The 8,692-nt window shown below is 51.5% G+C and overlaps 1 pseudogene; it reads left to right on the top strand.

Annotated features, from left to right (window-relative positions):
• The first annotated feature begins 1,615 nt into the window (after positions 1-1,615).
• LOC121026665 (tubulin alpha-3 chain-like) lies at positions 1,616-7,685 on the top strand (annotated as a pseudogene).
• Positions 7,686-8,692: the final 1,007 nt, after the last annotated feature.

The following is an 8,692-nucleotide window of genomic DNA, read 5'->3' as shown; positions in this document are numbered from 1 at the left end:
GTTCTGTTATGGCAGGTGACCTAAGATAGAAGGATTCACTCTCCTGGAGGGAAGAAGCAGGGAGGGTTTCTCCTGGTTTCCCTGGCTCTCCGTTGACCTCCTTCCATCTCCCTCCTCCCTGCCGCCAAAGCTATCTTTCTTTCAACGTTTATTTATTTTTGGGACAGAGAGAGACAGAGCATGAACGGGGGAGGGGCAGAGAGAGAGGGAGACACAGAATCGGAAACAGGCTCCAGGCTCCGAGCCATCAGCCCAGAGCCCGACGCGGGGCTCCAACTCGCGGACCGCGAGATCGTGACCTGGCCGAAGTCGGACGCGTAACCGACTGCGCCACCCAGGCGCCCCCAAAGCTATCTTTCTGAGGGCCGACCTAATCATACTATGCAAATGTTCCCAAGGCCTACAGAAAAAGCCCAGCTCCTCTACCTGCTGTGTGCCACTGCAGGAGCAGAGTTCCCCGCTCTTCTGTAAGAAGCTAAGGGTCTGCTCCAACATGCTCTAGGGAGTCACCAGAAAGGATGTTGCATTCTGCTGATAGGTTTGAGGTTATGCCAGAATTCCTTTTACCCTGCTTTTCTCAGAAATAAATACACAGTGGATCCCAAAGAAAGTTAAGTCAGTCTTTACAGAAGGGAAGAATCAGGTGATTGTACCAAAGTTCCCCCAAATGGACACTGCACTCCAACCCAGCCTTGGCAGGGGAGCCTGGGGTATACCCTCCAACTCCCTTGTCCCCAGAAACTCAGAAATCCCCAGATGAAAGAAGTAATCAAGTCCTGCCTGGTTTCTGGGCGCTGGATGGCAAAGGCCTTTCTGCACCGGAAAAAGGGTGGACAAGAAAGCCGGGTGCAGATTTTGGGTACGAAGCTGGCATCCATCTTGTTGGTTGTTAGTCTATCTCAAGTCTCTTGAGATAGAACGCGCCTCCGTGGACCAGATGAAGCCACTTGAAGTAACAAAGTAACATCTGTGAACGTGGCTTCATGAGCCTCCAATCAACAGCGTCCACCTTCTCAGCAGACCGCCCCCCGCCCCGGGCCCCCGCCCTGCCCCCAACTTTCCCCGTAAAACCCCTCGTTTATAAGCCATCAGGAAGTTCGGGACGTTGAACACTGGTTTTACGTTCTCCTGGGTGGTGCCACACCAACAAATAGCCTATCTTCAAGGCAGAAACTTGGTGCAAGTCTTTTATTGGCTTGCGAAGCACGGGAGAGCAGCTCTCCTTTGCATTGGTTACTGGTAGATGGTGGGCAGGCCTTGAGAGGGTGTCTCGTTTGCAAAGACCGGAATCACGAGCAGACAGGTGAGTGGGCCTGGGCCTCCAAGCAAGAAGGCAGCACAAGCTTGACGTGAAGCCACGCTCACATTGAGGGCTTACGTGCACGAAAATGTGCTATGTCCCACGCAGAGAAAACCGTGACCGCTCCCACCTAACATCCGAGGATGCATCAGAATGTTCGGCTTTGGCTAGGCCACAGCCTTCCCGCCAAAGCCATATCCAATCAGAAAGCACCATACTCCGCAAGTCAAGTAACGTCCAATCAGAAGCGGGATTCCAGGCCTAGGTCCGCCCCGAGGCACTGAGGACCAATGGGCACCTGGGCAGCGGCGGGCCAATCCCGGGCCGGGTGCACCGCGCAGCCTCTGCAGTTGGGCGCGTGGCGTCGGTGGCAGCGGTTGAGGTCTGGTGATGGCGTTGGGTAGCAGCTGAACTCACCATGGTGAGGCCCCCGCCGGCCACTCTCGGTTCATAGAGGCCCAGGCAGGAGGGAGGATGAAGCCCGCCACATGAGGCCCCTGGGTGGGGCAAGACTGGGACAAATCCTAGGACCGGGGCTCTGTGTGTGTGTGTGTGTGTGTGTGTGTGTGTGGCGGGGGAGGGGGGTGGAGATCGGGGGAAAGAGGGGGCTGGGCTGGGCACGGGAGGCCCAGGGCTGCCCGGACGAACAGATGATAGTCCTCTCGCTTGTTCTCTGGGTGTGCGAACCCTGAGGGCAGCGGCAACCTGCGTCGTGGTAGTGTCCCGGATGAAGGGGGTCGGCAGGTGCAGATGTCTTCTGGAAAACTGTAACTTTATGAGCCAGGTTGGAAGCTGGGTGACCTTGACTTGTTGGGTGGCCTTGACTCAGTCTCTGAGGACAGCCGTTATGTTGGGTTCCTGAGGCCTGGAAGGTGGTTCTCAAACGTTGGGGTCCCAGGACATCCCTAGAGTATGTATGTATGTATGTATGTATGTTAACGTATGTTTATTTTTGAGAGAGAGACACACACACACAGCACAAGTGGGGGAGGGGCAGAGAGAGAGGGAGACACAGAATCCCAAGCAGGCTCCAGGTTCTAAGCTGTCAGCACAGAGCCCAACGTGGCGTTCGAACTCATGTGATATGAGATCATGGCCTGAGCTGAAGTCCAACACTTAACCGACTGAGCCACCCAGGTGCCCCTACAGTATTTATTTTTTTACAGAGTTTATTTGAGAGAGAGAGAGAAAGAGTGCAAGTGGGGGAGGGGCGAGGGAGAGGGAGAGGGAGAGGGAGAATCCCAAGCAGGCTCTGTACTGCCAGCCCAATGAGCTCAACTCACAAACCATGAGATCATGACCCGATGGGGAAGCAAGAGTCATGCTTAACCCTCTTAGCCGCCCAGGCACTCCATGGACATCTCTACAGTGTAACAAATTAGGACTCCAAAAAGCCCTTGTTTATGTGGGTTATCTCCATAGTCATTTGCCATGTTAGAAATTTAAAAAATATTTATTTCCTTTCAGACAACATGCTAACATACACACCAGATATCCAAGTTGCAATAGCCATAGTTTGTCGGCTCTTGCGAGGAAAATAACATTCTGTGAAAAAAGCTAGTTCAGTTGGCAACTGAAAGCACACAAGTGCTATTTCTTCAAACAGCTGTATTTCAGCAGGTGCACAGGTGCTTTATGGATACTTTCCGTTTTATCACAGTACTCGAGGGTGGATGTTTTATAAAATAATCATTTTTTGCTTCATCGTGAATATTCTGAAATGAAATTGCCTTTTTTTTTTTTTTTTGGTCTTTTTACCGTGAGTGCATAAGGGTGAAGAATCTAACGAACACTGGTATAGTTTGGTGCCACTACCTTGATTTGTACTAGGGCATTAAGAGTTTTACCCACTTTTTTTTTTTTTTTAAGTTTACTGTTTTGAGAGAGAGAGCGTGAGAGAATCCCAGGCAGGCTGTGCACTGTCAGTGCGGAGCCCAGTGCGGGGCTTAAACTCATAAATGGTAAGATCATGACCTGAGCTGAAGTTGGATGCTTAATTGACTGAGGCACCCAAGCACCCCAGTTTTACCCACTGTTTGATTATGCACCATCAGTGAACACGGTGAAATGTGAACACGGTGAAAAGGGCTGGTTATCTCAGTAGTCCTACTGTGAAATCGCTTTAATTTCCAATTACCCTGAAGAGGTCTGTGGATCTCTAGTGGCCTGAGAAGGCCAGTGATTACTTTGAGGACTGTTAGCGGGTAGGGGATCAGTAGAAACAATTGACAGGAGGAAGGGAGCAGAAAGGTCTGCGCATTTGCTGTCTGGAAGCTGAAGCTTCTGGGTACATAGGGAACAAAGTAATCTGCCAAGAATATGAAGAGAGCAGTTGGACTGGAGCTTGAAAAGAAAGAGGATGAAGATAAGGCTGAGTAAAGTAAGGTAAAATTTTAATGATCCAGGTGAGGTTGGTGATGAATTTTTAATGGCTTTCTGTTGAAAGCTAGGAATGATTTCTCTGACTGCTTTTCGTTAGTTCCATTGGATAATCAGATGGAAGTGGCCTTGCAGATCATGTAGCACACCAGCCCCCATTTTGTAAAAGAAAAACCTGAGGGATTTTCTCAGGGTACAGAGCTTCCTGTGATCATACTAGGGCTGAGTCCGTAGAAAACTAAATCAGGCATCCTGTGAAGCATAGGCTGCCTGGATTTAAGTAAGGCAAAATGAATAATACTGATCTGTAAATGGTGTGATTGTGTGGATTCCAAAAGACTTCCCCGAGTGTTGATGAATTTCTTCTCTGAAGGAGTGCATTCCTTGTCATTGGAGAGGTTCTTTCTGCAACTGAATAGTTCCTTCTGGGATGGATTCTTAGGGTATTGTGGCGTTACGTGAATCTCTATGCCCCTAATTGGAGAGTTGGTGTTTGTGTGATAAGAAACAGGACTTCAGGGGCACCTGGCTCAGGCGGTTAAGCGTCCGACTTCAGCTCGGGTCACGATCTCACGGTCTGTGGTTCGAGCCCCGTGTCGGACTCTGTGCTGACAGCTCAGAGCCTGGAGCCTGCTTCGGCTTCTGTCTCCTTCTCTCTCTGTCCCTCCCCTGCTTGTGCTGTCTCTCCATAATAAACAAACCTTAAAAATAAAAAAAAAAAAATTGCCTGCCAAACTTAAAAAACAGGACTTCAAGTTCTTGGTATTGTATATTAGGATTTAGGGTAGGTGGGACACCTTGAATTTTATTTGATCTCCTCTATGTATTTGTAAGGATAAGGTGTCTAAAATAGAACAAATGATTAATGACTGTACAGTTATGTTTATGGCAGGAAAGACAGGATACAGTCAAAATAGGTACTTTGGGTCTAAGGAAACCACCAAAGGACAGTGTAGTGTCCTACCATTCGTGATGGCTGGTTGCCATTAACTCCTAGCCTTGAGGTGAAGGGAGTGGTCACTAGAAGCTGAGAAGGTGGCTTTATCAAGCACACTGACTGCTGAAAGCTTGTGGCCTTGATAAACACACTCAGGGAGCCCATGGCAGTCCGGCAGGGTGGGAGCCAGGAAGTGAGCACCCTGACCACACTGTCCTCTAACCTCGCAGTCTCTTGCCGATGCCTGCCTTGGCTAATGCAACCAGAAGCCAGGTGCAAGGAAGCCCCTTTAATGCAGTCCAGATGGGTCAGCCTCCCTGAGCACAGCCCTGGGTGGAGAAAATAGAGGGTGGCTGTAGATGGGTAGATGGATGGCACACATATGGTGACCACGGGCACCTGGGCCATGGTGACCTGTGTCCAAGTCCACTCTTCCTTCCCTGATCTGTTACTTGTTACATTCTCTTTGGACAGGACACCATCAGAAACTAATCGCTATACTCTTTCGAGAATAACTGTGGCCGTATGGTGACTGTGGCTGTGTGTGACTGTATGGTGTGGCGTTTATCATTGACATTACGTGTATGGTAGCAAACACTTTTGTGTAGGGGCTAAGTCCGGCAGTTGGTAGCTAGGGTGGTTTAGAGCACCTCAGTTTTCATAGGGACTTGAAAAGGGTCACATAAGCCTTCTGGGAAAGCCATAGACGATGTGAAACACATGTAGATGTGTGTGTTAATGTGGTTTCCGTGCCATATAGCGTTGGTTCCCTTGAAGACAAGGGGATCTCAACGTTTGTGTTCTGGCTCCCAGCGCGAGTGCATCTCTATCCACGTGGGGCAGGCAGGTGTCCAGATCGGCAATGCCTGCTGGGAACTGTACTGCCTTGAACATGGAATTCAGCCCGATGGTCAGATGCCAAGTGACAAAACCATCGGTGGTGGGGATGACTCGTTCAACACGTTCTTCAGCGAGACTGGGGCTGGCAAGCATGTGCCCAGAGCGGTGTTTGTGGACCTGGAGCCCACCGTGGTCGGTAGGTACTCGGGCACTTGGGCGGCTTTCCCGGGAGAGTGGGAGAGCCTCCCTGAAGCCCCCTCCATGCCCTCTGTGCTCCTTTGACTCCTTTCTGCAGAAAGGACGGGGTGTACAAGTACACGCCTGTGGCTACATCAGGTGAGAAACTGAGGCTCCTAAGTTAGGAGAACCTAACGTACAGGAAAAACATAGGCGGGTAATAGATTCGCTCGTGGCCGCCTCAGCCCCGGGCAGGTGGTTGTGTAGACTCCACCTGCGGGGTGCCCAGGCACCGGTCCCTCCTTAACGCTGCACACACCAAAATGCTGCTGCGTGAGAATCTTGACCCGCATCTGACAGAAAGGTAAGTAGAGAACATTGGTTGGCTTCCTCCGGATTAGAAGGCTGAAGTGGTTGCCAGGGAGAGCTGCCAGGAGAGAGCACCTTTCAGTGGCCACCCAGGGGAAGACAGGATGTCACCCTAAAGCCTGTGAGAGGCAGGCCACAGAGGGTGCCCTGATGGGACTGGCCGGCCAAGGTCATGCTGACCTGGTGACTGTCTAGTATGTAAGCGATTTTTTAGTTACACTCTTTGAGGTAGCTGTGGGTAGGAGGACATACGTATTATGCACGTGCAGAATCACCTGTGTGCGGGTGTGAGCGGTTTCCCTTCTTTGAGGACCAGTCAGATTGGACTTTGTACCTCCACTTGACTTTACCTGCTGAGCCATAGATTGCCGTTGTGGTCTGCGTATGACGCAGAGACGTTTTCTACGAGACCCCGATGCCGCCGACCCGCGAGGAACGGCACGTGCTTGGTAGATCCCGACGGTCCCCAAGCCCACCCCTCCTGGTGAGTTGACAACAGGCTTGAAGCCCTGCGTCCCACGTGTCCTCTTTGTAGATGAAGTGCGCACAGGGACCTACAGGCAGCTCTTCCACCCAGAGCAGCTGATCACCGGGAAGGAGGACGCAGCCAATAATTACGCCAGAGGCCATTATACCATCGGCAGGGAGATCGTCGACCTGGTCCTGGACCGGATCCGAAAACTGGTAAGGGGGTGCCGAGAAGGCTTCCTGTGGACGTTGCCCCGGACGGGAGGGTGTGCAGGGATTGCGACCAGGAGGTCGCTCTGGCAAAACCCCAGGCCAGAATCTTGAGTCCACGTTTCCCTTCACGTGTGGCTTCAGTGCGTCCGTACATCTCTAACGTCTGCCTTGCTTTGCTCCTGAGCGTCCTGCACGTGCGCTGTGGACGATTTGAATGTGTGATCATCCCGCAGAGGCAAAGAAGCGAGCATGGCTTGTCGGAGGTCGGCGGTGAGGCTTCCGCAGGCACTGACTCACGGTCTCTGGTTTCTCTCAGGCGGATCTGTGCACGGGGCTGCAGGGCTTCCTCATCTTCCACAGTTTCGGGGGCGGCACCGGCTCTGGGTTTGCGTCCCTGCTCATGGAGCGGCTGTCGGTGGACTACGGCAAGAAGTCCAAGCTGGAGTTTGCCATCTACCCGGCCCCGCAGGTGTCCACGGCCGTGGTGGAGCCCTACAACTCCATCCTGACCACCCACACGACCCTGGAGCATTCTGACTGTGCCTTCATGGTGGACAACGAAGCCATCTACGACATATGTCGGCGCAACCTGGATATCGAGCGGCCCACGTACACCAACCTTAATCGTCTGATCGGGCAGATCGTGTCCTCCATCACGGCCTCCCTGCGATTTGATGGGGCCCTGAACGTGGACTTGACGGAATTCCAGACCAACCTGGTCCCCTACCCCCGCATCCACTTCCCCCTGGCCACCTACGCCCCGGTCATCTCAGCTGAGAAGGCGTACCACGAGCAGCTGTCTGTGGCCGAGATCACCAATGCCTGTTTTGAGCCGGCTAACCAGATGGTCAAGTGTGACCCTCGGCACGGCAAGTATATGGCCTGCTGCATGTTGTACAGGGGGGACGTGGTCCCGAAAGATGTCAACGCAGCCATCGCCACCATCAAGACCAAGCGCACCATCCAGTTTGTGGATTGGTGCCCAACTGGATTTAAGGTAGGACTGGGTGACGTTGAGTGGTGTTACCGGTCAGCAGGCAGCCGACCAAGCACGGCATGCCCTTTGTAGGGGATGCCCTGTTCCATGGCAGCCAGCCCCTTGGTCATAAATCAGTGAGCCGGAGTGAGAATTTATTCAGTGGTGCCATTTGAACTCCCTTCCTGACTTATCACATTGTGTATCTGCGTGAGAATTTTCTTTTTTAACAGAACAGAAAGTTTTTGGAAGGATTTTTGTTGCCGCTTCTGGGTGAAAGAATTAGTGTGGGAAAAATAGTTTGGACTTAGAAATGTAGCAATTTTCAAGGGCATTTTGATAATTTATGTGGATATTTGAAATTGGGGGATCACTGTAAACATCAGTGTTCCTAAATCCCACGTCATTCTTCAGGCATAAGGAAATTCAACCAAATCTAAATGTCCCGTGCGGCATTTGATTTAAGGAAAAATGGTCATGGATGTTTTTGGAAGAAATGGCAACATACTCATTTCTCTGTTAGTAAGATTGGCAAGTTTGGGCAGAGGCTGCCTCCAACACAGTTTGTGCCGGTCTTCCATCTGATACAGAATAGGAAACTTGCTGTAGCTCTTCAGCTTTGCCCAGTACTTGGACGCTAAGCTGTCGGTGCTCTCCATCTGGGAAAACGTGCTTCCCTCTGCCTTGCTTTCCATGCCACCTAGCTGGCTCAGACCTTACTGCTTCTGGTGGGCTTGCTGCAGCGGGTCCTTCACTCGCCCTTCCTATTCTGGGTTCAGGGATCGGCACAGTTGGCAGACCAGCCACGTAGAGTTTTATGTGGACACACCCACACCTGTTCATTGGTGTCTTGTTGGGGCTGCTTTTTTGCTCCAAAGAGAGAATTAAGTAATTGTGACAGAGACCATGTGGCCCACCCAGCCTAGAATATGTGCTGCCTTGCTCTTTTTTTTTTTTTAACACTTATTTTCATTTTTGAGACCGAGAGAGACAGAGCATGAACGGGGGGAGGGTCAGAGAGAGAGGGAGACAC

Source organism: Herpailurus yagouaroundi, unplaced genomic scaffold, assembly GCF_014898765.1.
Source record: "Herpailurus yagouaroundi ecotype Mexico unplaced genomic scaffold, PumYag 151375, whole genome shotgun sequence".
Lineage (NCBI taxonomy): Eukaryota > Metazoa > Chordata > Mammalia > Carnivora > Felidae > Herpailurus > Herpailurus yagouaroundi.
Note: the sequence above shows the minus strand (reverse complement) of the source record. Positions and strands in the feature narration are given on the sequence as shown.